Below are 27,243 nucleotides of genomic sequence, written 5' to 3'. Positions count from 1 at the left end.
ACTAACACACCATTGTAAAGCAATTATACTCCAATAAAGATGTTACAAAAAAAAAAAAAAAAAGGGCTTCCTCCCCGCAAAAAGGACTTGAAATGCAGAATGAGGAAGAGGATGCTGAGTTTGCAGAAAAAGCACAGCTGCCAAGGAGACCACTGAATAACGTGTAACTCAGGAGCTGGGAGAGCTGGAGTATGCGGCAGGCATTTCTCAACCTGTGCAGTGGGGCTGCTGAAATTTACAGAGGAGCAAAAATGAGTTATCGTTCTTTGCTCTCATTTAAAATAGACGTACATAATATTTATTTTATTAATTTACACATTCATATTGAAAATCATATTAGACACTTCCTTAGAAATACGGCTATTTTCTACTCTCACATTTCATGGACTCATTCTATTCAAACTGTCCTCGGGGGCTTCCCTGGTGGCGCAGTGGTTGAGAGTCCGCCTGCCGATGCAGGGGACAAGGGTTCGTGCCCCGGTCCGGGAGGATCCCACGTGCCGCGGAGCGGCTGGGCCCGTGATCCATGGCCGCTGGGCCTGTGCGTCCAGAGCCTGTGCTCCGCGGTGGGAGAGGCCACAGCAGTGAGAGGCCCCCCTACCACACAAAAAAATAAAAATAAAAATAAATAAACAAACTGTCCTTGGGCTCTCACAGCAAGGCTTTGTCACGCCTCAGAGCCCCGCTGCCGTTCTTTCACTCGCATCACGCTCTCGGGGTTGGGGGGCTCCCTGAATCCGGATGTGGCTGTGACTGCCCCCCAGCTTTACTGTCCCGTGATCCTCGATCACGGTCCCCGTGGTCCTTCCGGTGGTGACCCCCTCCCCCCACGAGCTCACCAACCTGCCCCCTCAGCCCTATTCCACATTCCCCACTGGGGCACACGGAACTTCTCAAGCTCCCGCGTGCCACTCACAAGCCATGGGAAGCAGGGGTCTTCTCTCGGGCCCCAGTCTCCACCGTTTCTATTCTGTCATTCGGGGCCACTTGGGAAGCGGTGCTGGGCTGTGGGGTCCTGGGCCTCTATTGCCTTCAAATCCCCTCCTGGCCCTTCCCTTCCTCTGTCCAGTTTCCCAGCCATTCCATCACCTGCATCATCAATTCCCTGCATTCAGTACCCTCCACTGAAATGCCCAGGAGGGTGTCTGCTTCCTGCGCTGGACCTTGATCGCTGCGTGGGCCCACAGTGAGGCTCTCCGCCATGGGCCACCTTTGCAGGCCCACCGGGGAGCAGGGAAAGGCTGCGTGGGGCCTCCGTCTCCCCAGCAGAGGGCTACAGCCAGTCTCTGTCTCTCCCACTGGCCCTGCTCCCCAGCTCTTCCTCTCCACGTGCTTTTCTCGTCCCTCGGCGGCCTCTTGCATCCTCCCCGCTCTGATTCACACCGAGGTCAGCCCTCCACGCGTGACTCTTCATGGGAGACGGCCCGGCAATGGGAATTCCAGGAATATTTACTCACACTTGAAAGCCCGGCTTTCAAGACCACTGTCTCACCAAGGATTACAAAGAAAACTCAATTTATTTTCCTGCTCAAAGCTGCGTGTTTATACTTTTGGAGTCATTCTCCTCCGCCCTGAGCAACAAGCCACATTTCGTGGCCCTGTTGTGATAGCAGAAGGGGTGCTGATGGGGGGGCACCCCAAAAGAAAATGACTGGGCTATTTCAAAATCTTCTTCCCCTACAGAAGTAAAGCCAGTAGCCGGCAAGGAACAGAGCATATTCATGGGAGCACAGCTTTTGTAGAAATTGGTGGATCCGTGGTTGCTGCTCTGTGCCTGGTCCTCTGAAAGGGCAGATACTGACGACTGGGAAGGGAAACTGGGTTCCGGGGCCAGAGGGAGACTTGAGTGCACTTTGGAACGGTCACACTTTCCGAAAATGAAGGAGGAAAAACATCTCCTCTCCCTTTCCACAAAGTTCAGTTGGCTCGATCGCCCTGTCTGAAAATAAAGAAGAAAAGCAGCTGATAAACGTCTCCAGCTTGAGGCTGTCCTTTGAGGAAGAACCCAAGCCATGACTCATCACTTGCCTGTGATAAGCATTTGCAGTTTCAGGCACAAACAGGCCACAAGCATGCAAGCGAGGGTGGGGGCAGCGGCCACGGGATCCCCTGCATCTGGCTGGTGGGGGTTTATCTGCCTTCGGTAATACGGGGGATTTGAGTGGCCATGATTCCATCGGCCCTCGTTTGGGGAGGCGGGGGGGGGGGTGTCCGTCCGAACACTCACAAGCACACACCCATGTGAGGTCTGAGATTACCCAGGATGGGAACGGGAAGGTAATCAGGGTCCCTCCCGTCCTGTCTGAAGTCAGACCCAGACCAGGCACCCGCTGGAGAAAACGCAGGCCAGCCAGACCTTTCGCTGTCTGGGTCTGCTCCCCGCAGCCCTGGCATGCCCGTCTGGTGTCTCCTGGACGGCGTTGCTTGGTGGCATGCCATTTGGGAGGCTGGCCCCTGTGAGCCGGGTCCACCAGCATTAACGGGGCGGGCAGTCTCAGGATTGCATCTCCACAGCCTGCAGGGAAGGCTTAGAACCAAGCCCAGGACAAGCCCTGGCCGAGAGCACTGCGAACGCCAGTCCTCACACAACCACCAGAGGGCGCTGTCCAGCTCCCACCCCAACCCCCGACCCCACTCCCCTTCTGAAAACCTTCCGTGGCTCTCCCCACGGCTCCTAGGATACAGGCCAGCTTCACAAACCCGCTTACAAGGCCGTGAATGATCTGGCCGCTGACCTTTCCAACTTCATCTCCATCTCCATGCTCTGCGCTCCAGCAGTGATGGCTTTCTTCCTGTTCCTGGAGAGGACACTTCCTGCATCCACAGGGCTTCTGCAATGACTCTGCCCACTTCTCAGAGGCTCTCCCATTCATCTATCACCTACAGAACCCTAGTCATCACCTTCTCGGTTTTATCTTAAGCATCAGCTCAGCCGCAGAGGGAGGTCTTCCAACACCCCCAGTGAGGTTATGTGGCCGTGTCTGGTGCCCCGGTGTCTTGCACTTCTCGGTGGCCCTTGCCATAGATGCAATTCAATCATTAATTCTGTCGCGGTTCGTTCACTGTCTGTCTCCCCAGCTAGACCGTCAGGGCCCGAGTTACCGTGTTCACTGCTGAGCCTCAGGCCCACACAACGCCCATACTGCGGTGCTAGTAGACGCGAGCGCCCGTCTCCGAATATCTCTGGACCTCATTCTTCCGGGCACCTGGTAGGACTGCGTTTTCCGCCCCCTTGTGGTGGGGACACGTCACTGCGTAGGTGAGAGCCTTTAACTGCCAATGTGAGCCCTGCCACAAAGTTGAGATGGCGGCTGCTCCCTTGGCTGGGGTCCCTCAGTCCCTAGGACGGTAAGAAGTGCCGTGCCCCCTGTGAGGGACATGCAAAAGGAGCAGCCTGCCATCTGTCACCTGCGGGACCCACCACCTTCTCCTCACATAGAAATATCACACACACACACACACCCCCGACACACTCAGAAACACACACAGACACACGAGCATGCACATTCCTACCACCTAGAATAGTGCCTGGCACACAGTCGGTGCTCAACAAATATCTGTTTAGTAAAAGAATAAATCATTAAATGAATAAATTACTAAATCAATTAAGTGCTCACTATGCCATAGGTGCTGGAGGAAACCCCCAAACACACAGTGTCTGGGGTCAGAGTCCCCACGTCACACCCCCGAGGTGAGCCTTTGCGGGCAGGCGATATGGAAGTGCTCCTGGGATCGCGGCCTGGGAGTCGGGGAGCAGGACGGCACAGGACGGAGCAAGGGTGCGATTTCAGACCCAGTCCCGGCCTCAGCCTGATCCAGCGTTATCTGTCACATGCAGGAATCACGCGTGATACACACGGAAATGCTTCAGGAGGTAAAAGCATCTTAACGAGCTTGCCCTGAATACGGAAGGCGAAAGGAAGGGGAATTACCTGGCCGCCTCTGCCAGCACCAGCCGGGGCCCCAGGGGCCTCAGTTTCCCCCTTTATAAATGCACGATGACCCAGGGTCTGGCCTGCTGTTAGCCTCAAGCAGGGGGCTCACTGTCAGCTGTGACCATCAACCATCAACCTGCTCGGCCACCCGAGGCTGCCCTGGTGCAACTTCTTTCTGGTTGGCGTGGGGGCCTGTCCACGGCATGAAATTAACCACACGCCCTTCTGACCGGGGCGAGGTGGCATTAAAGTATGATCGAGACGAAGTGCCAGCTTCTGGCCCATCCTCTGTCCCCGCCCCGCCAGTCCCACCCCGGATCTGCCCTGCAGCCCAGCCTCACGGCTCTGCTTCTGATAAATGAGAGGTGAGCGCCAGCTGCGGGCAGGAAATGGCTTACAGATGGTAGGTGGGCCAAAGGCAGCGAAAAATGAGCCAGATCGGGGGTCATTTGAAGGCTCAGTACGTTGAAAGCCCTGAGCTGGCCTGGCCCAGCCCAGCCACAGCTGAGCAAGCAACAGGCAGGCAGGAAACAGTGGGCTTTTTCAGGCTGGACAACAGTCTTTTGAAGTGGAAATGTCAATCGGCTTTGAGAAGAAGACTCAGTCCCCTGGAGAGAGGCCAGGGCTTTCCCTGACCGAAAGCCTCGGCTGCACGCGAGCTGACCCAACGGGGAGACCCGCTCCTACGTGGCGTGAGGAACTCGGGGGGCCTTGAGGAGACCCCCAAATGCAGCGGAAGAGGCTTTGGCCTCGGAGGAGGTGCGCTTCCTTCCTTCTCTCCCTCCCCATGAGCCAGTGAATGGATAAACCAAGGGTGGGCTGTCCTACTGATAGTGGGAGATGATTAGGTCATAAAAGAGAATGAAGCAGTGACACAGCTACAACATGAATGAACCTCGGAAACCTTATGTATGCCAAGTGGGAGAAGCCAGACGCCATAGGTCACACATCGTGTGACTCCATTTACATGGAACATCCAGAAGAGATAAACCCACGGACGCAGAAAGCAGGGTGGCGGTTGCCAGGAGCTGGGGGAGATGCAAAGAGGGAGAAACTGCTTGACGGGGCGTGGGGTTTTACTCTGGGGTGAGGGGAAGCTTTGGGAACGGGATGGAGGTGGTGCTTTGCAACACTGCGAACGAACGTGCTAAATGCCACTGAAGCGATCACTTTCAAAGTGTTAATTTTATGTAATTTCACCTCAATAAAGTATTTAAAAACCATAACGAAACCCACCAGAGGGAGGTTTCTGAAGACTGAACTCCGGGGAGACCAGCTGGAGCTGCCGATCAGAGGAGAAGGGATGTGGGCAGAGGAGGGCCGGGGGGCACTCGGGACGTGCGGACATTCCGGAAGGGCGGCATCCCCTGAATGGAGGAAAAGGATGAGATGCCCCAGCTTCTGCAGGACTGGGTTGAGGGTGGGAATCGCCAGCGTCCGGAGCACAAAGCCCCCCGGAAGCTTCTGGAAGAAGAGCGATGAGCCGTCTGTGTTGAGCTCGTGGTGCCTGGGGCCCTGCCGGGGTCAGGGAGGGGGGCTGCTCATGTGAGCAGCTTCCACCAAGTGAGTCAGAGGGAGGGCTGCTAACATCTCTCTGGAAAGACAGGCCACATGTCCTGTCGTCCGGAACCAGGCCTCCCTCCCCGCCCCCCTTCCGGGCTGAGCCCCGAGGTCAGAGTGGCTGCCCTCAGCTCAGCGGGTGGCAGACGGCGTGTGTGTCTGGGCCGGGTGGGGTCGTAGAAGCTGGGGCTTCCTGTGGCTGGCAGTGGTGCTGTGCTCCCGTCAAAGGCACGGCCAGGACCCTCCCAGCTCAGCCAACCTTCCCTCGGGTTCGCCGGATTTGCCTCCAGTCATCTCTCTTTTGGGGTAGAAGCCGGCCATTTGGGCATTAGGAGCCCCTCCTACCCCGATCGGGGCAGAAACACCGGAGGGCCCACATCAAGATCCCCGGGGACTGCCGCGTGCTCAACCGGCCAGGCTGGGGGCCCCCGGCCTCACGAGGGTCAGGAGGGGAACCGATCCTGCTGTTTATAAACCTCGGAAAGCCAAACAGTGCCTCTAGAAGCCAGGCTGGGTTCATGGACATCTGGAAGCTGTTAGCCTACTTCCCAGTCTCCGCCGATGCCCTTGGCGGTGGGAACGCTGTCCTCGGACTGCAAAAGTGGGCCCGAGGAGAGGCCGTCCCCGCAGGAGAGGGGACAGGGGCCAGAGCACGGTGGAAACGTCATGCTTGGTGGCCGGAGGGTCAGCTGAGGAGGCAGATCTCGCTTGGGTCCTGTCTGATGTGCAGACAGACATGGAGAGGATGGGCAGCTGTTCCGGAACCTTCCATGTGGTGCACCAGGCCTCATCTTAGGCCTTCTCCCCAGACCCCGGGCTTCATTTCCTCGTACGCCCCTAGCCTTCCCCACTGGGGGTGCGGGGGGGCCCACCCTGGGCTGTGGCCTTTGTCTGGATGCTTACCAGCCCCCTTCCCTCCCCACCTCCCCACACCCCTCAGAGCTCATGGAAACATTCCCTGTCTCCCTAAACTGGGTTGCAGCCCATTATAGGCTCTTGGAGCCCCTGGTTAAACAATGAATCACAGGTCTGTCTCCTGGCTGTCAGCCCAGGCAGGCAGGGGTGTGTCTAGCTGCGCACGTCTGTCCACGCCTTGTACACGGTGGAAACTCAGGAGAGGATTTGTTGAATAAATGGATGGATCATTGGAAACCCCGGATAAAGGATTTTTCTCGACTCCATTTGGCCTCTCCTATTGTAAACACCTTCAGAGACATGTGGATGACAGAATTCCTAACTTTTCTTGTACTTGTGACGTTTCGAGGGAAAAGGAAGGAGAAACAAGAAGAAGCTACTTGTCAATGTTGAGGCGACTGAAAGTTGCAGGGGCATACTCTTCAGCTGCTCTTAAACCTTCCGAGGCTTGCATCCTGCATGGGCAGAGCCGCCCCTTGGACTGGGTCTGGGAGGTGGGGTCGGGGTGGAGGGCTGAAGGGCCCTGCAGCAAGAGTTCCAAAGAACTCTTTCCTGAGGTCTTGGGTTCCCACCTGTGCTCTGGGAACTGTGGTACGGGATTCTGCACGCCTAGGCTTTCTTCAAGACAGCCGGGGTTGAAAACAGGGGTGTGCATCAAAATGCAGATACCTGGGCTTTGCCAACTCAGGCGGTCTGGTTTGGGACCCTCAACGTGGAGGGACTTGAGGAGCTCGGGTTGATGGCATGGCCTGTTGCCTCTCTAGGGAGGGCCCCCAAATCTGGAGCCCAGGGATACGGAACTTCCAGGAACTACAACCCATTTGGACATCCCCTCCCCTCGCCCACCTTGGTGACTTTGCAGGAATGAAGGTAATTGGGGACCAGGGTGGCCCTGGTTAGCATTTAGATAAGCAGAATGGTCTGACTCATCAGCACCCTCTCCGAAAGCCAGGTCTGGAAAATGTACGGAAGGGGGAAAAAAAAAAAATGGAAACAAACAAACATGAAAAGAGAGGGGAAAAATGTTTTTTAAAGAGGCTGGAACTAATGTGGGGGTTAAACCCAGCTGCCCACACAGATTCATTTCGGCTTTTCCGGTGTCATCCTATATGATTTATTTCCTGCTAAAGTACTTGACCACCAGCGTGTAAACAGTTTCCATTTATCCTGGAAAGGCATCTTTTCCTGCTTTGGGGAGGTCCAACCAGGCCCCAGCTAAGTCGGAACCACCACCATTAGTTTTGATTTGGAAAAAAACAAAACCCACAGAAAAACAGAAGAGTAAAATAAATGCTGAGTCCAGAAGGAATCTTTAGACAACCCAGAATGAGTCACCCAGGGCACCTCTGGCCCTTGGAAAGATCTAGCTTTGAGTCCTGCTATGTGTCCTTGGGCAAATTACTTAACCTTTCTGAGCCCCGCTTTCCTCACCTACACAATGGGGACAGTAGTTGGACCACTTCACAGGGAGGTCGTGAGCATGGCCCACCATAAACACTTAAAAATGGTAGCCGTTACTATTCTCATAAAACGGAAACATTGTGAAGAGTAAAGGACTTTTTCTCCCTATGCATAAGATATGAGTTCATACTGCAAAGTCTCCAAAGGGAACTGATAGCTCCAGGATTCCAGTTTTGGACAGGAAGGTCACTTGCTATGGAGGAAACAGGTGAGGTTCAACAAAGGCCAAGGGATTCCTTTGTTCAAGGCTCACAGTCAGCTAAAGGCGGGATTGTCTCCTGAATCTAAGAGTCCTTTCATCTGAAAGAAAAGGGACCCTCCTTTTGAAAAAAATGGTTTGCCAACCCCTCACCTGAGCCATTCATCACCACGACCAAAGGAAAATCTTAAGCCGACGCTGTGAAGCTAGTTCGAGGAAAAAAGAACTTTCCGTGAACCGATACGGAAGCAGGATGGAATTCAGATGCTGGGAAAGGGGCTTCCGGAAATGAGTGAAAGAGGGTTTCTTGTGTGTGCCGGGGTCCGGGGCAGCCTGGGGGGGGCTTGGATTTTGCCATGAGTGAGTGGAGGAGGCTGCAGGAGAGCAGGGCGACTCGCCACCTTGCACAGCTCCAGAGCAGCCACCATTCTGTGGGTTGTGATGTGAGGGGAACCCCTGGCTTTGGCCGAGGAAGTCTACGCTGGCCCACAGCTGCCGGCTGGACCGAGGGCCCCGCAGGTCAGAGCGCAGGGGAGGGCCACTGCCATCCGGTAAGTTCATCAGCACATCTGGGCTCCCCGTGGAAAGAGGAAGAGAGAGGCCAGGGGCTGGAGGCCAAGGGAATGATTCGAGGTCAGCACTGGTAGAGCCACGTGAGGGAGACAAGGGGCAAGTGCACGCCGGGGCCAGCAAACCCCACGCAGCCCCTGGGCTCCCACCAAGCCGGCGGCAGGCCAGGGTCAGCACAGGGAGGCCGACCGGGCCTTGGGGAGCCCACGGGTTCCCGGCAGTGACCCAGGCTGCGGCCGAGGACACAGACCATGCGTTCTTGCCTGTGACCTTGGATGCCTCCTGTCGGGAGGGGCCGGTGAAGGGTCGGCAGGGGCGGCGGCCACGGCAGCAGCTGGATGACCTAAGAGTCTGGGAGGTACCCTGTGTTTCGGCCTTTCAGCTGTGATGTCCACTCTGACTCAAAGCCAGGCTTAGCACAGGCCGGAGGGGCCTCAGGATGGGGACACGCCCGCAAATTCCAAGAACCTTGCATGCAAGTCAGGGCAACTGTAGCTCCACCCCATATTCTAATGAATATCTATGAATTCCCTCCGCCTTGTGTTTTACGTTGAGTCCTCTGGACGCAGGGCCTGAGACAAGCATTTGGTACAAACAGCATCTTGGGAAGCACAGGTGAGGAGGTGCCGGAAGGAGGCGCGCAGGGGAAAGATGATAAAGAGAGCGGTCCCGAGGGGGCAGCCTGCTGGGGACCCCATGACTTGGGGCGTGGCACTGAGTTGTCCCACGGGAGGGGCAGGGCCTGGGGTTTATATACCATCCTCGTCCTTCCTTGCTTGAGGGCTGCTCGCTGGACATTAACTCCTCTGCAAGGTGACCACCTGCACCCGTCTGCCTGGGACTGAGGGTTTTCTGGGCTCTGGGACTTTCAGTGCTAAAGCCAGACACGAGTGGGTCACCCTACTCTCTGGCCCTTCTGGGGACCCCTGCTGCACCCCGAGCTTGCTCCTGTGGCCAGAGAAAGCCCTTGGTTAGGGCACTACAGGTAAGAAGCCATTGGCGTGAATCACGACAGTGAGTTCAGAGGGGACACGGGCAGAGGACATCTAGCATTATCTGCGACACCAGACCAGTCGCCCCTGTAAATCTATGACTGCCACACCTCCCCACATCCTTCCTGCTCTCTTCCCTTATTCACCAGCCACAACACGCCGACCAGCCGCGACGTTCCGCAAACGCTCCCGGCACCTCTGACCTCAGGGCCTTTGCACTGGCTGCTCCCTTTGCCTGGAAATCTTTTCCCCAGACACACCCCTAGTAAAATGTAACCTCCATGAGGGAAGTCTGTTAGGTACGATCTGTGCAGTATTCCTACTGCACAGAACAGTGCCTGGCGCTTGGTAAACACTTACCCATGCACCTGGAGATGAGACTCCAGGCCTTTCCACCCATGGAGATCGCTTCCTCCGAAGGAAATTGGGGAAATGTCGTATAGACGCCCGAGAGACAGAGGCGGTTCCTGATACCTGTCTTTGGCTGCCACCCCTGCTGCCTTGCGCCCTGTGAGCCCCCAGCAATCCCCGAAGTTATCAGAGGAGGCGTGGCCCAGAACCAGGACTTTCATACTTCTTCACTTCAGAAAATTAGTCTAGGCAGAAGCCCAACAAATAAAACCAAAAACGTGCTTTTGCCTTCATTAAAGCAAGGGTGAGGGATCTAGGCCCTTGGACAACCCTAGGGATTCAGGGGACAGCTTGATATCCACCCACCTGGAGTGGGAGGGGTCTCAGCACGGACATGTACAAAATCTGAAGAGCGGAGACCAGAGCTTTGCAAAGAGCAGCTGCACATCCATCTGCTGCGGGTCGCGTTAAATGCAGAGTCTGACGCAGGCTGGAGCCAGAGCCTCTGCATTTCTAACAAGCTCCCAGGTGAGGCCGAGGCCGCTGGTCCATGGCCGGGGCTTTGAGCCTGCACATTTGGGAAAGTCTCCCCTCTCTGCCCAAGACAGGAAGAATTTAATAACCTTGCCTGCAGCTTCTACCAGCTCAGCAGGGGTGAGGTCTAGGAGAGAGGTGGCAGAGCCCTGGGAGTCCTCAGCAGTGGGCAGAACAAGGCAGCCTCTCAGATAAACAGGCCCATGTGTCTGAGTCAGGGTACTGTGTACACTGCTGTGACAAAGAGGCCCCCTAATACGCTGGTTTAAACAATATAAGATATTATTTCATATATAAGAAATATATATTTTTTAATATAAATATATATATATTTCTTATACAAGAAATAATATATCTTTCTCACTAATAATACATCTTTCTCACCTCCCAGGAGGTGACTGCTAGGAGGGCAGTTTTGTGAGCTTCAACACATAGTTTTAATCTCTGGATCCAAAGTGGTTGCTCCAGCTCCTGCCATCGTGTCTACATCCCAGATAGTGGGAAGAGAGAAGAGGCAAAGGGAGCCCATGCCCATTCTTTTTAAGGGTGCAGTCTAGCAGTGGCACATAATGCTTCTGCCCACATTCTGTTGGCCAGACAGAGTCACGCGATCATTTCCAGCTGCAGAGGAGGCTGGGAAACGAACAGTCTTAAGCCCAGTGAAGGCTGAGGCGTTCTACCATTAAAGGAAGAAAGGGGATGGACGTTGGTGACATCTATGGGCAGAGAAGTCGTTATATTAAAACCCTAGACTTGAAGTTGTGTGAATGATATTCCAACAGCCTCATTAGGCAGAGGCTGCCTGCCCCACTGTGCGCATACAGAGTGTGTGGTCAGTGGAACAGTGGCCCCCAAAGATGTGCATATGCTCTAATCCCCAGAACCTGTGACTGTGTGACCTGACACGACAAAGGGGACTTTGCAGATGTGATTAAGGACCTGGAGATGGGGAGATTATCTTGGCTTATCCCATGGGTCCAATGTCACCACAAGGGTCCTCGTAAGAGTGAAGCAGGAGGGTCTGAGTCAGAGAAAGGAGGTGTGAGGACAGAAGCAGAGGCTGGAGGAGGGGCCTCGAGCCAAGGGATGCGGGAGCCTCTAGAAGCTGGAAAAGGCCCGGAGAAAGATTCCCCCGCCCTGCAGTGTCCAGAAGGAGCAGCCCTGCCCACACATTGATTTTTACCTATAAGGCTCATTTCAGACTCCCGGCCTCCAGGACAGTTTAAGAGAATGACATTTACACGGTTTTAAGGCATTGGGTCTGCGACAGTTTGCTAACAGCAGCCGTAGGAGACTGTGCTAGGTAGAAACAGCCCTGCAGCTCACCTGGGTCCTTCTGGTTGGCGTCCACAGAGCCCTGGGCTCTTTATTGCCCCCGCAGGCCCTGCTCTTAGACCAGGCGTTCAGTGGCCTCAAGAGGCCTCTCTTTGGAGCCATCCTCTACCAAGCACGGACTTAGCTTCCGCCACCCAATGGTGGAATGGTGGCTTCTGCCACCGCCAAGCATATGTAACCCAGATAAATGGCAGGCCCCGTGGGGCTCAGCAAGTCCTCAAAGAACCCGTCAGTCTCTGCCTTGCAACTACCAGGGAACTTTGAGAGAGCATGCGAGTGCATCCAATCCAGCGGTCGTCGCGATAGCGCTAGATACCCCTTTTCTTTCCTCCCTGTTCTCTAACAAAGCGGCTGGTCTCACTGAGCCCCCCAGGCCAGGCTCCGTCTCCCCGACTCCCTGTGTCCGATCTCACCCAGGCCTCAGCAACCTCAGCGTCCAGCGGGACCACAGCTCCTGGCCCCCACTCCCTGCGGAGCCCTCTATCCTCTCCGACTCCCAAACCACAGTTCTCTCCTACTCTGCCTCTTCCTTGAGGATTCCTGATGAATTCTACAAATAAGCAACCTTTTTCCAAACGAGTGATATTCACCGAGGGTTTCTTGTGTGCCGGGCACTAGCTGGCCTCCATGACCTTTGAACTTCATGACCATCCTTCAGAATAAGGGTGGGCGTTATTACGCACCCCTCGCCCCTGTTGCAGGAAGGAAATGGGTGGAGAGGTCCGGTGCTTTGCCAAGGTCACGTTACTGGGAGGCAGAGGAGCGGGGGCTGGACCCCGGGTTGGCCGGGCACAGTCTCCAGACGCTCCACCGCCTGCAGAGAACCGTGTCCTCCGCCAGCCGGAACAGCTTGTCCGTGCTTGCTTCCAGAAGGGTGGCCCTCAGGGTCTCCTAAGGCCACGGCTCTCTTTCCTAATGGGGAGAGAAACGGAGCTGGCGCTGCGGGTCAGCAGCTGCGCGGGGGGGCGTGGCGACTCCGGGGCCAGGAGTGGTGACTCAGCACGCACACGGCCCGGCCCAAAGGATGGGTCCTTCTCCGCCAGAGGACACGTGACCTCCTGCTCTGGCCGGGCTGGCAGGCTCTGCCGAAACGGCATCCTTTCAAGGAGCCGTACGGGCCACAGAGGGGCCGTGGATGGCACCACCCTCGCCCTCTCCCACCGTCTTGGAAACCTGGGAGAAGGGGAGGAGGAGGAGCAGGCTGGCTGGGAGCCCAGAGCTCAGAGACTCAGTTTCTCACCTGTAAAATGGAGCAATAGCCTGGTTCCCGTGCCCAGGTGCCGGGGAAGACCCAGTGAGATCGTGGAAGAGGAAGTATTTTGGAAGCTCACTCACTCCCTTAAACACTTCGGTAGAAAGCCTGTGACGGGCTAGGCTGGCAAACGGGACACGCAAGGGGGACCGTCCCGTGAGCCCTGCCCTCCAGGTGTTGTCAGTGTGGCCAAGAAGCAAACAGGCCACCAGACCATCGTAGATGAGCCTAGGAAGCTGAGAGTGCCAGGACATTCCGGAAGGTTCCAACATCAGGAGGGGAGCTGCAGCTAGAAAGATGAGCGGGCAGTTAGCAGTCTGACTCTGGGGAAAGAGCAATCCTGGAGGCATGAGGCAGTCAAACACGGACTCACCCCGAGACTCTGGGCCCTCCGATCCCCACTGGTCATTGAGGAAGCTCCTCAAATGACCAGTGAGGATCTGAGGCCCGGGAGGGAGTGACTTGTCCAAGGGCACACAGCTGGCACCTGGTGGAACCTTCTCAGGACAGCCTATGCAAAGGCCCTGGGGTATGGGAGATGTGGGAGAAGTGACAAGTCTGTACTGGGGGTAGGGGCAGGCTCTGAGACCTTAGGGCCACCTCCAGCCCTGAAACTGAAGTCATGAGATGGTGATGGAAAGGTGTGGGGAGATCTGAGCCAGAGGACAGGATCCTTCAGCCCCCGTGGGAAGCACACATGCCCGGAGCCCCATCCATTCCCTGGTGACTCTCCTCCTCCAGAGTGGGGTAGGGGGAGACTTTCTGGCTGGGGATGTGGGACTCTGCTTGGCCCTATCCTTCTGGACAAACATTTGGAGCAGGGTGGGGACATTTCCTCCTGGAGATAAGGCCAGGGCAGGCCTCCCAGGCAGCTGCCTGCAAGGACAGCTGTAGACACAGAGCCTGGCTCCCTGGGCCTGGAGATGCTGCAATTTTTCTGCTGATAATTTAGCCCCAAGCCCCCAAAGATCTTAGGGGCTTAACCCACCTCAGGGACTGTATGAAGCTTTCAGACAAAATCCAGCTGGAAAAATCTGTAGCCTTAAAAAAAAAAAAAAAAAAACAACAACCCACAATTTGATGGGCTGCTCTACTTTGCTGTGTTATGAAGGGCTGACCTTGAAGGAGGGGCTGCAGGACAGAGCCCTAACTTGGAGATGAAATTGAATTCAGGTACCTTTTCTAAACTTTTTTGCTTAGGGGTCAATTGGGGAAAAAATCAAAATGTTCACAGGTCACTCTTTCTCTCCCCGCCCCTCATTAACAATAAAAAAATAGCTGTAGGGCGTCTCATGGGGAAAACATGGCTTTTTTTAAAGGAGCCCTTTTGGGATACAATTCACATGCCACAGGATTCACCCTTTTAAAGTACACAATTGGGTGGGTTTTAGCATATTCAGAGTCTTGCAACCATCAATACAATGACTTCTAGAATATTCCATCACCCCTAAAAGAATCCCTGTACTCTCAGCCTTCCCCCCCATCCCCCCACCCCCATCCCAGCCCCAGCAGCCACGAATCTGCTCTCTGTCTCGGTGGATTTTCTTCTGGACCTTTCATATACGTGGAATCCCACAAGCTGTGGTCTTCCGTGTCTGGCTTCTTTCGCCCGAGCATGACGTTTTCAAGGTTCATCCGTGTTGCAGCCCGTGTCAGTGCTTCATCCTGTTTTATGGCCAATATACTAGTCCATTCTGTGGAGGGACCACGTTTTGCTTATCCATACATCTGTTGATGGACATCTGCGTTGTTTCCACTTTTTGGATGCTGTGAATAGTGCTGCTGTGAACGTTCGTGTGCGAGTTTTTGTGTGTACCTAAGTTTTCATTTCTCTTGGATGCATAAGTAGAACGGCTGGATCATGCGGTAACTCTATTATAACTTGCGGAGGAGCAGCCAGACTGACTGGGAAACCATAGAGTTTTACAACTTAAACGACCCATTTATTAAAAACTCACTAACACTTGTTGAGCACTTACTCTGGCCAGAGTGTCACAGGAATTACCATATTTCGTCCCCACAACAAGCTTACATGGTGTGCACTACTGTCGTCCCCATTGTATAGGGCAGGAGCTGGGGAGCAGAGTGGTTGAGTCACTGAATAGGGTGGCCCAGCTTCTAAATGGAGAGCCGGGATTTGAACCCAGGTAGTGGGTTCCCCTCCTTCCTGAAGACCCCTGATGGGCAGCCTCTATTCTAGTGTCAGGAAAAGCACGGGGCTTCCTTTTTAGCTGGAGACGTTCTCATTTTGGAGAGTGGACCACCCAAAGATCACTTTCTAATTCCTCCTCCTGGGAATTGATTAGGGACTGGGTCACGATGCTGTATGACCGTAACTGACTCATTCGTCCTTCACGTTAACCACCCACCTGGCCCAGCTCTCGGGCCGAGTCCTGCCGGGTTGGATCCCTGCTCCAGACCAACATCCCTGTAGCAAACTGCACCAAACTGGGCTTTTCCTCCTCAGAGCAGTATTGACACGTGACTGAACACAAACCAGTGTTACCACCTTGCTGCTACATCGAGAGCAGTGGTTCTCAGCCCTGAGCTGGTCAGCATGCCCTGGAGGGCGGTTAAAACCCAAACTGCCTAAACAACCTAACTGTCCATCAGCAGGTGAATGGATAAAGAAGATGTATGTATCCACAATGGAGTACTACTCAACCATGAAAAAGACAGAATAATGCCATTTGCAGCAACATGGATGGACCTAGAGATTATCATACTAACTGAAATAAGTCAGAAAGGGAAAGACAAATATATGATATCACTTATATGTGGAATCTAAAATATGACACAGGGAATTCCCTGGTGGTCCAGCAATTAAGAATCTATACTCCCGAGGGCTTCCCTGGTGGCGCAGTGGTTGAGTCCACCTGCTGATGCAGGGGACGCGGGTTCGTGCCCCGGTTTGGGAGGATCCCACGTGCCGCGGAGAGGCTGGGCCCGTGAGCCATGGCCGCTGAGCCTGCGCATCCCGAGCCTGTGCTCCGCAATGGGAGGGGCCACAACAGCGAGAGGCCCGCGTACCACAAAAAAAAAAAGAAAGAAAAAAAGAATCTACACTCCCAATGCAGGGGGCCCGGGTTTGATCCCTGATCAGGGAACTAGATCCCATATGCTGCAACTAAAGATCCTGCATGCTGCAACTAAAAAAAAAAAAAAAAAGACACAAATGAACTTATCTATGAAACAGACACAGATATAGAGAAAACACTTGTGGTTGCCAAGCGGGAGGGGGTATGGGGGAGGGATGAATTGGGAGTTTGGGATTAGCAGATACAAACTACTATATATAGAAAAGATAGGGCTTCCCTGGTGGCGCAGTGGTTAAGAATCCACCTGCCAATGCAGGGGACACAGGTTTGAGCCCTGGTCCGGGAAGATCCCACATGCTGCAGAGCAACTAAACCTGTGCGCCACAGCTACCGAGCCTGCGCTCTAGAGCCCACGAGCCACAACTACTGAGCTCGTGTGCCACAACTTCTGAAGCCCGTGCGCCTGGAGCCTGTGCTCCAGAAGAGAAGACACTGCAATTAGAAGCCCGCACACTGCAACGAAGAGTAGCCCCCACTCGCCTCAACTAGAGAAAGCTCACGCACAGCAACAAAGACCCAACGCAGCCAAAAATAAATAAATAAAATAAAATAAAAATGAATAAAATCTATCTTTAAAAAAAAAAGAATGGATAAACAAGATCCTACTGTAGAGCACAGGGAACTATATTCAATATCCTATGATAAACCACAATCGGAAAGAATAATGAAAAAGAACATATATATGTATAACTGAATCACTTTGCTGTACAGCAGAAATGAACACAACATTGTAAATCAGCTCTACTTCAATAAAATAAATAAATAAAACAAAAACAAATTGCTGGGCCTACCCTTCAGAGAGTCTGATGCTGTGGGTCTGGGGTGGGACCTGAGAGTCTGCATTTCCAGCGAGCTTCCAGGTGAGGCTGACTCTGGTCTGAGGAAATAGGAAGTCAGCAGTATCGGGGCGGGCCCGTATGACTTGAATAAGGTGTTAAGTGCTTCTTTCTCTAGCTGGGCAAAACTGCATGTGAGGAATGAGGTTCCCGATTCATTGGGGACCATTCTGGACCTCCACCTGGGGGATGCTTGGAAAGAATGTGGATCCAATTGGAAGGAAGAAGAGGGGCTGCCTGGACGGGGTGGGCAGGGGTTTCACAACTTATCAAAGTACCAGTTCAGACCCCTCCCTTTGTATTTGTAAATTGATCCCTGGTGCTCTACTGCCCCCTAGCGGTGGGCAATTCTGTACCGCCTCCTTTGGGAGGTGCCCCTTGATTGCTGACTGTAGGTGGGGGGCGCCTGCTCCCCCGACCCCAAGGCCAGGGTCCTGGGACTTGCTCTTTCTTGGGAACTGATCTGCTGTCAGTCATTTACACTTTAGTAAGAGTCAGTTCAAGTCCTTGAGCTCCGTTCCAGGGGAGACTGCCACTTAAATCCCAAAGCTTATGCTGGAGGACAGGAAGGGTTCCCCACTGTCTTTAAGTTTCATGCAACAGAGAATAAAGGGAAGGGTCCTTCCAAGAACCCTGGAGAGCAGCTGCCTCCTCTGACCTGGGAAGGTGGAGAAGCTGGCCGAGGCCGTTTCCCAGCTCTGGGCACTCCAACCTGGAAGGGCGGGTGTGCATTTTACATCTGCCTTGTGAGCTGCTAAGCTCTGATTCTGGACGCTTGCCCTGTGCTTAGCATTATTGCTGCTTCTTACAGCAGCCCTCCAAGGTCACGGTTACCAGCGGGGGCTCAGATAGGCTCAGAGGCTTGCTACCTTCATAACGGGAAAGCCAAGTGTCTGGAAGACACCTGAGTGGGCGGGCCAGTGGGTGGCTGGCTCTGGAGCTCTACGGACCTGGAACTCAGGGAGGCAAAGGCTGAAGGGGGATGTAGGGTGACCTGCACGTTAATGGCGCTGAAAGCTTTTCAGGGAGGGTGGGTCCAAGGAGGAGGGAAGAGGCCCAGGGTCAGGCGTCAGAGGGGAGGGAAAGGAGCTGGCAGGAGACGCCAGGAGGGAGGGGAACGGGGCGGGGGTTGTGGGCTGTAGGTGTTGACAGGCAGATGCCAGCTGGGAAGTGTGCGGTCTCAGAAAAAGCCGACGTTTGATCAGCCACTTTGCTGGCTGTAGGGCAAAGCCTGACTGCTTTGAAGAGGGGCCAGGGACCCGGCCTGTGGCTCCGTTCCTGGGGTGGAACTGAACTTAGGCACCTTCCCCGTCCTTTTGCTTGAAGGCCAATTTGGAGGGATGCGGCCACAAGCCAAAGAAAGTCTGGGGCCACCAGCAGCTGGAAGGATCTTCCCCTAGAGCCCCCCGAGGGAGGTGACCCTACCAACACCCTGATTTTTGGATTTCTGGCCTCCAGACTGGGAAAATATATGTCTGAGGGTTTTTTGGTTTGTTTTTAATTAATTAATTTATTTTTGGCTGCATTGGGTCTTCGTTGCTGGGCGCGGGCTTTCTCTAGTTGCAGCGAGCGGGGGCCACTCTTCACTGCGGTGCGCAGGCTTCTCATTGCGGTGGCTTCTCTTGTTGTGGAGCACGGGCCCTAGGCATGTGGGCTTCAGTAGTTGTGGCTCGTGGGCTCTAGAGCGCAGGCTCAGTAGCTGTGGTGCACGGGCTTAGATGCTCCGCGGCACGTGGGATCCTCCCAGACCAGGGCTTGAACCCATGCCCCCTGCAGTGGCAGGCGGGTTCTTAACAACTGCGCCACCAGGGAAGCCCCATGTCTGTTGCTTTAAGTCACTCAGTTTAGGTACTTTGTTATAGCAGCCCTAGAAAACTAATATAATAAATATCAAAATATCTGTATACATATATAGATATAAAATAGACAGCCTCCCTTGCCTACATATATCATACATTGTATAAAATGAGAGTATACCGGCTGTGTCAGTGTTTTTCAACGTGTGGTCCGAGGAACCCCTGCGTTGCCTGGGGACCTCATCAAAAATGAAGATCCCCGGACCCCTCCCAGACCTACATACAGGACAAGGCTCTCTGGGTGTGGCCCCCAAATGGGCATTTTAAGCCAGCTTTCCAGGTGATTCTGAAGGACCCGGAGGCCTGGAACTCCAGTGGTCCCCTGATGTAGCCGTGGGGGTGACTTGAGGGCAGGTGGGAGGAGATTCAACACTGAGGACCCGCAAAGCATCCAAGCAGAACAGGAGGGACAAGGGCAGACTGTTCCGCTGAGGGGAGGTGGCTGGCGTGCCTTCCTCGGGGCTGGCGTGGGCTGGGCCCAGATGCTCGGGGTCACAGGCACCCAGCTCTTCCCTCTTGCAGCTGCCTGTGGGAGGAGACAGGAGCACAAAGGCTGCTTGACATGCCCCCTCCGCACGCCTGGCCTTCCCAGACACTTCGGCAGCTGCTCCATGCCAGGCTCCTCCAGGAACTCCAGGGCCCAGGAAAGAGGCCGGGGCTGACATCCCAGAAGCAGCTGGTGGGATGGGCCACAGGCCCATCTGGAAGTTTCCGGGCCTCAGGGAACACTTATGTAACCAGTTCAGAGGGGACGTTTGGACGGCGGATTAGCTCGGGGGCTGAGGACAGAAGAGCACACCACACGCCTCGCCGAGGGTCAGGGCGGCCCCTCCCATCCAGTCCGTGTAACGAGGGCCATCCCTTATCCTCGTGGGAGCCGGGGAACCCGGGAGAAGCCCTCAGCCCAGCCCTGGGAAGAGACTGTCCCTTATCCCGCACGACCCCCGCTTGCTCCACGCTGCCGGGGGAGGAAGGGCAGGTGCACACGCGTAAGCTCTCCTTTTGCTTCGTCACCCCCAGTTGGCGGAGGGCTTGGCACGTGGTAGGCGTCCGCTAGAGTTTGCTGAGTGAGTGCAGGGACGCACGGACCAGGCCTCTGCCCAGGAGGTGGGATCTGGGCCGAGCGGGGCTTCTCAGAGCGGGGTGCCCGGCCAGCAGCACACCAGCACCCCCTGAGAACTTGGTAGAAATGCAGGTTCCTGGGCCCCGCCCAGACCTCTTGAATCAGCAACCCGATGGGTGGGTGACAAGCTATATAACCTTTGGGGGTCCTGCCGCCTCCCCGAGGGGGAGAACTACTGCGTAGCGTGGTGACGGTCAACCCTGGTTGAATGCTACGGCATCACCTTGGGGGCCTGCGGCACAGAACCAGCACCAGGCTCCCTGCAGGCTGGCGGATCAGAGTCCCTGGCACGGGGTCGGGCCTTAGCTGCGTCCCGTGATTCTCTTCGGCAGCCGGACTGCGAACACACACCGGGCCTGGGAAGTGACACGGGTTTGGGTTCAAATCCTGGCCCCGCCTCTTAACAGCTGGGAGACTTTGGGGAAATCAGTTTCTTCATCTAAAAACAAAGGACAGTAGTAACAAGACGACCTTTCTCATAGGTGCCGTGGAGAGTAAGGTGTTCACGTCTGTCTCGTGCTCCCAACAGCGTTTGGGACAGAGCGACTAGTAAGTGGGAGTTGCTATTAGTAGTAGTAGTAGTATTACTACTCTTACTATTCCTCCTCCTATTATTATTACTACTACTATTACTACCCTGATTATGATCACTACTATTACTACTGCTACTATTACTCCTGCCATCACTATTATTACCATTACTACCATCATTATCACTGTTATCACTATTGTTACTATTGCTACTAGTATTAATACTATTATCACTGTTATGATTACCACTGCTATTACTATCATTACTAGCATTGTTATCGTTGCTACTATTAATACTATTACCATTATTACTACAATTAGTAGTACATTGCTATTGCTACAGCTTCTGTTATTACTGCTGTTAGTATTATTGCTACTATGACTATTACTACTGCTGCTACTATTTTGTCAAGGCAGAAGAATTCTGTCCTCCAAAATTCTTCAAGGAGGGACAATCACCTCTCATGCAGGCTGAGTTCTGGACTCTTGGATCAGGAACGCAACTAAAAGTCCTACCCTTGACAGAACCAAAGGGGTCAAGGTCTTCCCGGGCCTCCAGTGCTACAGCACCTGGTTGCACCCACGGTGGGGGAAAGCCCTTTGGCAATCACTGGCTGGAGGCCGCAGAGGCCTGGAGCACGGTCTCCTTCCCCTGCATTTGCATTTGGGGGGTTCATCTCCCTGGAATGGGGCCGCGACCTTCCCCAGACGGTCGGCAGGGTCCCCCTGTGCCAGACTCAGCCCTTCAGGCTCACGTTTTAAAACGTTTCAACCTTTTGTCCTTCCTGAGCAAACAGATGGGATTTATGGGGGAGGTTGCTTCCAAGTGGCTCTTCCCCACCCAAATCCTATCTTCTCGGGGTCAGGCGTGAAACAAAACAGTGCACCTCTCCATGCTTTTGAAGCCGGGGAAGGGAACACCTCATTTTTTAGAAAGGCCCAAGTACTGCAGGAAGACGGCAAGCACTTGGAGCTGTGGTGCGCTTTGCACGTTTCTTTGGGAGAAAGGGAGAAAATATGACATTGGACTCAAAAAAGAAAATTCTTTTAGAATTCAGAATACAATCCACACACCTGGATTTAACAAAAGGAGCCAAAATGTCTTGCAGAGCTGGTGAGGACAGAGCCTGGCTGGCAGCTCCTCGTGGAAATGGGTGAGGTTAAACTATGGAGTTCCAAATATGGGACTTTTTCTCTCCCTGCTCTGAGCAGCCAGACTTACTCTCTGGAATAAACTGAAAAACAACCTCCATCAGAGGCAAGGATTGTCCTAGAATTGATCGAATGCATATCGATTTTCACTCGTGGTTTTCCCTAATAACTGTGTTAGTACATGGTCATTAGTGATCATTTGGGAAACGGAAAAAGGTAGAAAGAGGAGAATCTTGTGTTCAGAGAGAACCTCTGTTGATCTTTGGTGAATTTCCTTTCAGTTTTTTTTTTGGTACACTTTAAAACAAGGATATTGTACTGCAGATGACGTTTTGTATTTTTAAAATTTACCACGACAAAGATTTTTCTTTTCCCCTCCCACCTGAGTTACCTGGCCAGGCAGACAACACCTGGACCAGTTTCTCTAAGCCAGTCACCTGGAAGTGACTGTGACCCTGCCTTCTCCCTCTGCCAAAGCCCATGAACCCCCAAGTCCTGTCAGGGTGGCCCCCTCAGTATCTCTCAACTCACCCACTTCCCTCCATCCCCTCGGCCACGCCACCCAGAAGTGGAGGGAAGCACATTAGAAATATTTGGCTGTGGGCCTCTCACCAGGGCTGGGCTAAGGTCTCCTCCCCGGTTCCCTGGCTCCCACTCTGAACTCCAACCATCCATTCTCCACACTCTAGCCAGAACACGTTTTCAAAATGCAAATGTGATCATGTCCCCCGCACTGATTAAAACCTCAATTGCTGTAGCCCACTGCTCCTAGGATAAAGACTGGATTCCTCCTCCAGGAAGCCTCCCTGACTGCACACACGAACGCGCCCGCTTCACGGCACCGCACGCCCCCGACTGCCATTCTCGAGGGTGTTGGCGGGTCCACCGTCCAGCATCCCTGAATCACGGCACTTTTGGGAACCACTCCATCGGTGGTGCTCAGCCAAGAGCAAGCGCTCTGAGAACGCACCTGCGGATGAATAAGCGCCATCTATAAACAGTGTTGGAGCAGCCTTATTATTCACATCGCGATTTCTTTAAGTCTTGCCTTCTTGCCGGAGGTTAGGATACGTGCTCACGCGGTGTGGCGCGTCTCTACACAGCCACACAGTTTTGGCATTGCCATCTTAAATGCTGAGGATGGTAGGATCACTCCAATTTCGTCTGGTTCTTAGTCGATAGACTTTCTGGGGAAACAGCTCGGCAAGAGTGGAGACTAGAGACAGTGGTCCCTGAAAACCCTGTTAGTTACCTGCGTCCTTGCCTCCCACGCATGGAAGGAGCAGCCCCCGCCTGGGATGTCCCCTCTCCTGGGGTCAGGAGATGCAGTTGTCCTGTGACCATCATACTAATCACTGAAGACCACTGTCAAGAGGGAGCCGCCTGGGGCCATCCTGAAAGGCAGCTGCCCAGGTGAGCTGCGGCCACAGGTCCAGCCCAAACAAGAAAACTGTTGGGGAATCTTCCCAGGGGCCAGCTTCGGAACTGTCTCTCCTCAACTATACTTTGGGGTCAGGTCCCCAAGCCCCTGGGGCCAATGCAGCAATGACACAGGAAGAGGCTACCGAGGGGTGAAACGTGGAGCCTGAGGCTTGCTGGGACCCATCCCTGCTGTCACTTTAGGGTTTTCCTAAGGTTCTCTAAGGTTGGCCATCACGGTTCTTTCGGTTAAAATAATAATTCTCTTCCAAAGGGGCAGGTGGTGAGGTTTGTGACTCTTGCTTTTGGCAAAGAAACAAGGGGAAAAACAAACCCACACAGTCTGGAAGGAAAGGAGCTGGCCAAAGAGTGAGATTTGGACCTAGTTCCTTAACATCTGGGCCGCGAATGGAGCAAATGAAGTGTTTCAGCCCCAAAACCGTCGCCATTCTGATCAACATTGCTGCCGTCGTCATAAAGTTCGTCCAGCCCGGAGCCAAGGCTGTGGGCACTATTACTGTCTGTATTTTAGGGACAAGAAGGTGGAGGTTTAGACTCAAGATGTCAGGGCTTCTAAGTGGCAGGGCTGGGCCTGCCCCGCACGCAGATTCCTTACCTGGGCATCCTCGTCTGCGCTGCTCCCCTGCTCCCCGGACATCCAGGCAGCTCCGGCAGGTAGAAGGCTGAGAAGTTGAAAGATCAGGTTGAGTGGGGACCTTGGGCCCAATTTTCTCACCGCTGTGCTCACTCCCATTTCATTATCAGGGGGAAGAAATCTGGCTCTTAGTCCATCGAATTTCTGGGGAAATAGCTCAGCAAAAAGTAGACACTAGAGACAGCGGAGTTATCTGCATCCTTGGCTCCTGGGGATGGAAGGGGTGGTCCCGACCCCAGATGTCCCCTCTCCTGGAGTGGGTTCCGGTCTCCCCGTAGATGTCACCCCTCTTGCTCATAGGAGGGGGTGGCAGTGTTCCAGTGTGGATCCCAAGGCCACCACGTCCTAGCCACAGCACCTCGGGCAAGATAATCACACGCCTGGAGCCTCAGTTTTCCCACCTATAAAATGGGCTCAGGGTACCTAACTCACAGATCTGCTGGGAAGCATTTTGCCCCCTCTCCTCCTTTGGGCCTTGGAGGAGAGGGGGCAAAATGCTTGCCCTGGAAGCCTTATTTCCACCTGGAAGCCTTTCCGCTCCCACCCTGCTCCGGACAAGTAGGTTCCCGGAGCACCTCTCCTTGGACCCTCCTCACTCTCGAAATTCCTGTCCTGTGTTTGTTGCTTCCCTGAGGGCGGGGGCGGGGGCGGGAACCACCAGCGTCAGCTCCAGTGCCTGGCACACAGTGGGTGCTTTTGGCATCTCTGGAGCTGGGAGGGAGAGGCGAGGATGGTCCAGGGCAGCTGGGGCGTCTCAAACAATCCGAGCAACGGGACGCCCACCTGAACGGTAATCTGCAGCAGCCACTAGGGGACTGAGAGGGCACAGGTGTGTGTCAGTGTTGGTGGATGTCGAGAATCTGAAAGACAGGTGCCGGGCTGCGCTGTGACATCACAGATTTGGGGCTACTTCCCTTTTTTTTTGGCTGTTATTTTATGTAACTTTTAATTTTGGTATAATTACGACAGAAAAGTTGCAATAATAAAGGGGATTTCCACGTACCTCCACCCAGATTCATTTACATTTTGCCCCATTCTTTCTCTATCTATGTTTTCATGTAAATATAATATATACGTAAGTTGCAAACATCAGCCACTTTTCTCCCTAAACCCTCTGGTGTGTCTTTCCTGAGAACACGACTTTCTATTACCTAAATACAATAAAATGGCCCAAATCAGGAAATCTCACATCTTACCAGAGTATAATACAGCCGAACCTCAGAGATATTGCTGGCTCGATTCCAGACCACTGCAATAAAGCAAATATTGCAATCAATCACCTGAATGTTTTGGTTTCCCAGTGCATATGAAAGTTATGTTTATACTGTACTGTAGTCTGCAATTACATTATGTCTGAAGAAAACAATGTACACGCCTTAATTTAAAAATACTGCGTCGCTAAAACATTCTAACCATCACCCGAGCCTTCAGCGAGCCGTCCTCTTTGCTGGTAGAGGGTCTTGCCTGCGTGCTGGCCGCTGACTGATCAGGGCGGTGGCTACTGAAGGATGGCATGGCTGCCGCAATTTCTTTCTTTCTTTCTTTTTTTTTTTTTTTAAAGAGAGAGAGCAGAAAAATAATTTATTCCAAAGGAGGGCAAAAATAAGAAATTCATCCTGAAAATATACTTTGGTATAATTCTGGTGGGACAGATTTTCCCTCTGAACATGCTCTCCTACTGACTGCTCCACTGGAGTCTCATTGTCATGTAACAGTTTTTTTTTTTTTTTTTTTTTTTTGCGGTACGCGGGCCTCTCACTGTTGTGAGAGGCAGTTTAACCCAACTGCCTGGGCTCAAATCCTGGCTCTGTTCCTTCCAGCCTGTGTGACCTTGGGTAAGTCACCTACCCTCTCTGTGCCTCAGTTTCCTCATCTGTGAAATGGAGATTATACTGGTAGCTACTGCATGAGGCTGTTATGAGGATTGATAAGTTATTATTTGTAAAGAGCTGAGAACAGTGCCTGGCTCGGGTGAAATGGGGATTTTGGGAATACGGTGGCTGTCTGGTTTCAACCATACAATCTTAAAGGTGCAGCGTGTGTCACACTAATTCTGGGTACAGTGGCTCGGTCTTATGAAAGTATTCGTGCTCCCCACTGTTCCTTTACCCTGGACTCTCCCTTTACACACACACACACACACACACACACACACACACACACACACACGAGGAAACACAAGACCTCCTTTTCTCCGTTGATTTTCTAAGCCCAGAACACCAGGCGGGAAGGACATTTAAACTGTCACCTGAGGCTCCCAGCCTCCTATCCACTGCCTTCCGAGACTCTGGCTGGAGAAGGATTGGACGCCACTCCCCAGACAACTCACCGGGAGAATTATTACCCTTCACTGGTTTCCCTATTTTAGCTAGAATCACTGAACGAGGCAGGCAGGGTGAACATGGGGTAGGGGGCCTTGCAGAAACAAATCCTCCTCTCGTAGGGCTGGGGAAGCAGCCTGTGGATCCAGCTCGCAGGGTTCCTGCACAGGGAAATCAAATTCTCCCCCTTCCATCGGTGTGGGCTCGGTTTACAACCCCACACGTTCTCACCTGCAGCCCAGGGCTCCTGACACCGGAAAACAGGGCCAGGCTCCCGTGGGCCTCTGCTGGTCTAGTCTGGTCAGTTTCATGTTCATTCATTCACTCATTTGTTCATCCGTGTGTTGCTGGTATGAGCACTTTTTGTTGCTCAGCTATTTTTATAACCATTCACTTATGATTGTGATACAATCAGACACATTTGCAGGGCTTTCTTTGTTATTGTATTATTCATCAGCCTTTACTAAATAGTCCAGGTGTTGTTTTAAACACCTTACACACACTATCTCATCGACTCCTCATGACCGCTCTATGAGATGGGTACTATCATTGGGCCCCTTGTACAGATAAGGAAATGGAAGCACAGAGAGGTTAAGGAACTTGCCCAAGATCACACAGCAAGAAGGGACTCCACAGGGACTCTAAGCCGGGCGCTCCTCATTCTTTATTTATACTCCCTTGCTTGATGATATCAGAGATGAAAAAGATTGTTGAGATGGTGAGAGAAGCTGATGGCCACGTGGTTTGAGGATGAAGCCCAGCTCAGGCCTACCAGCTGTGGGACAAGTCTCCGAGGCGGGTGGGTCTCCCACTGGGGCTCAGAGAGGGACCTCAAAGACCGCCCACACTCAGCAGGTGGGGTGGAGCTGGGGTCCAGCGCAGGTTTGAGGTTCCGGCTGTGCACCTGGGTGCTGTGTGCCCCCGCCTAGCAGCCGAGAGGGCCCACAGAGGTCGCAGAGGGGCAGCTGGGTCTACAGGAAGCTTGGGCTACCATCTGGTGCTGCCTCTTGTCTGCGTGACTTTGGCCCAATGATTTAACTCGGGCCTCTGACAAGTGGGCATAATAACAATTCTTACGTCGTGGGGCTGACGTGAAGACAAGATGAAGCATTTTAGCATGCTCAGCTCAACAAGGAGTAGGAAACAGG

At 53.5% G+C, this 27,243-nt stretch overlaps 2 long non-coding RNA genes across 4 annotated transcripts; one reads left to right on the top strand and one right to left on the bottom strand.

Moving 5' to 3' along the window:
- Positions 1-474: 474 nt before the first annotated feature.
- Positions 475-24,609, bottom strand: LOC136793078 (uncharacterized). Of its 2 annotated transcripts, none has more exons than XR_010837817.1 (3): positions 24,558-24,609; positions 23,736-23,802; positions 475-1,939 (listed from the first exon to the last, which is right to left on the bottom strand). It is a non-coding gene; the product is annotated as an uncharacterized lncRNA (long non-coding RNA). The 2 variants fall into 2 exon arrangements; XR_010837818.1 differs by lacking the exon at positions 475-1,939 and adding an exon at positions 17,000-17,152.
- Positions 9,180-24,215, top strand: LOC136793077 (uncharacterized). Of its 2 annotated transcripts, none has more exons than XR_010837815.1 (3): positions 9,180-9,255; positions 20,500-20,566; positions 22,459-24,215. It is a non-coding gene; the product is annotated as an uncharacterized lncRNA (long non-coding RNA). The 2 variants fall into 2 exon arrangements; XR_010837816.1 differs by lacking the exon at positions 9,180-9,255 and adding an exon at positions 19,648-19,883 and having other exon boundaries at positions 22,459-22,550.
- Positions 24,610-27,243: the final 2,634 nt, after the last annotated feature.

Source organism: Kogia breviceps, chromosome 18 (genome assembly GCF_026419965.1).
Source record: "Kogia breviceps isolate mKogBre1 chromosome 18, mKogBre1 haplotype 1, whole genome shotgun sequence".
Classification (NCBI taxonomy): Eukaryota; Metazoa; Chordata; class Mammalia; order Artiodactyla; family Physeteridae; genus Kogia; species Kogia breviceps.
Note: the sequence above shows the minus strand (reverse complement) of the source record. Positions and strands in the feature narration are given on the sequence as shown.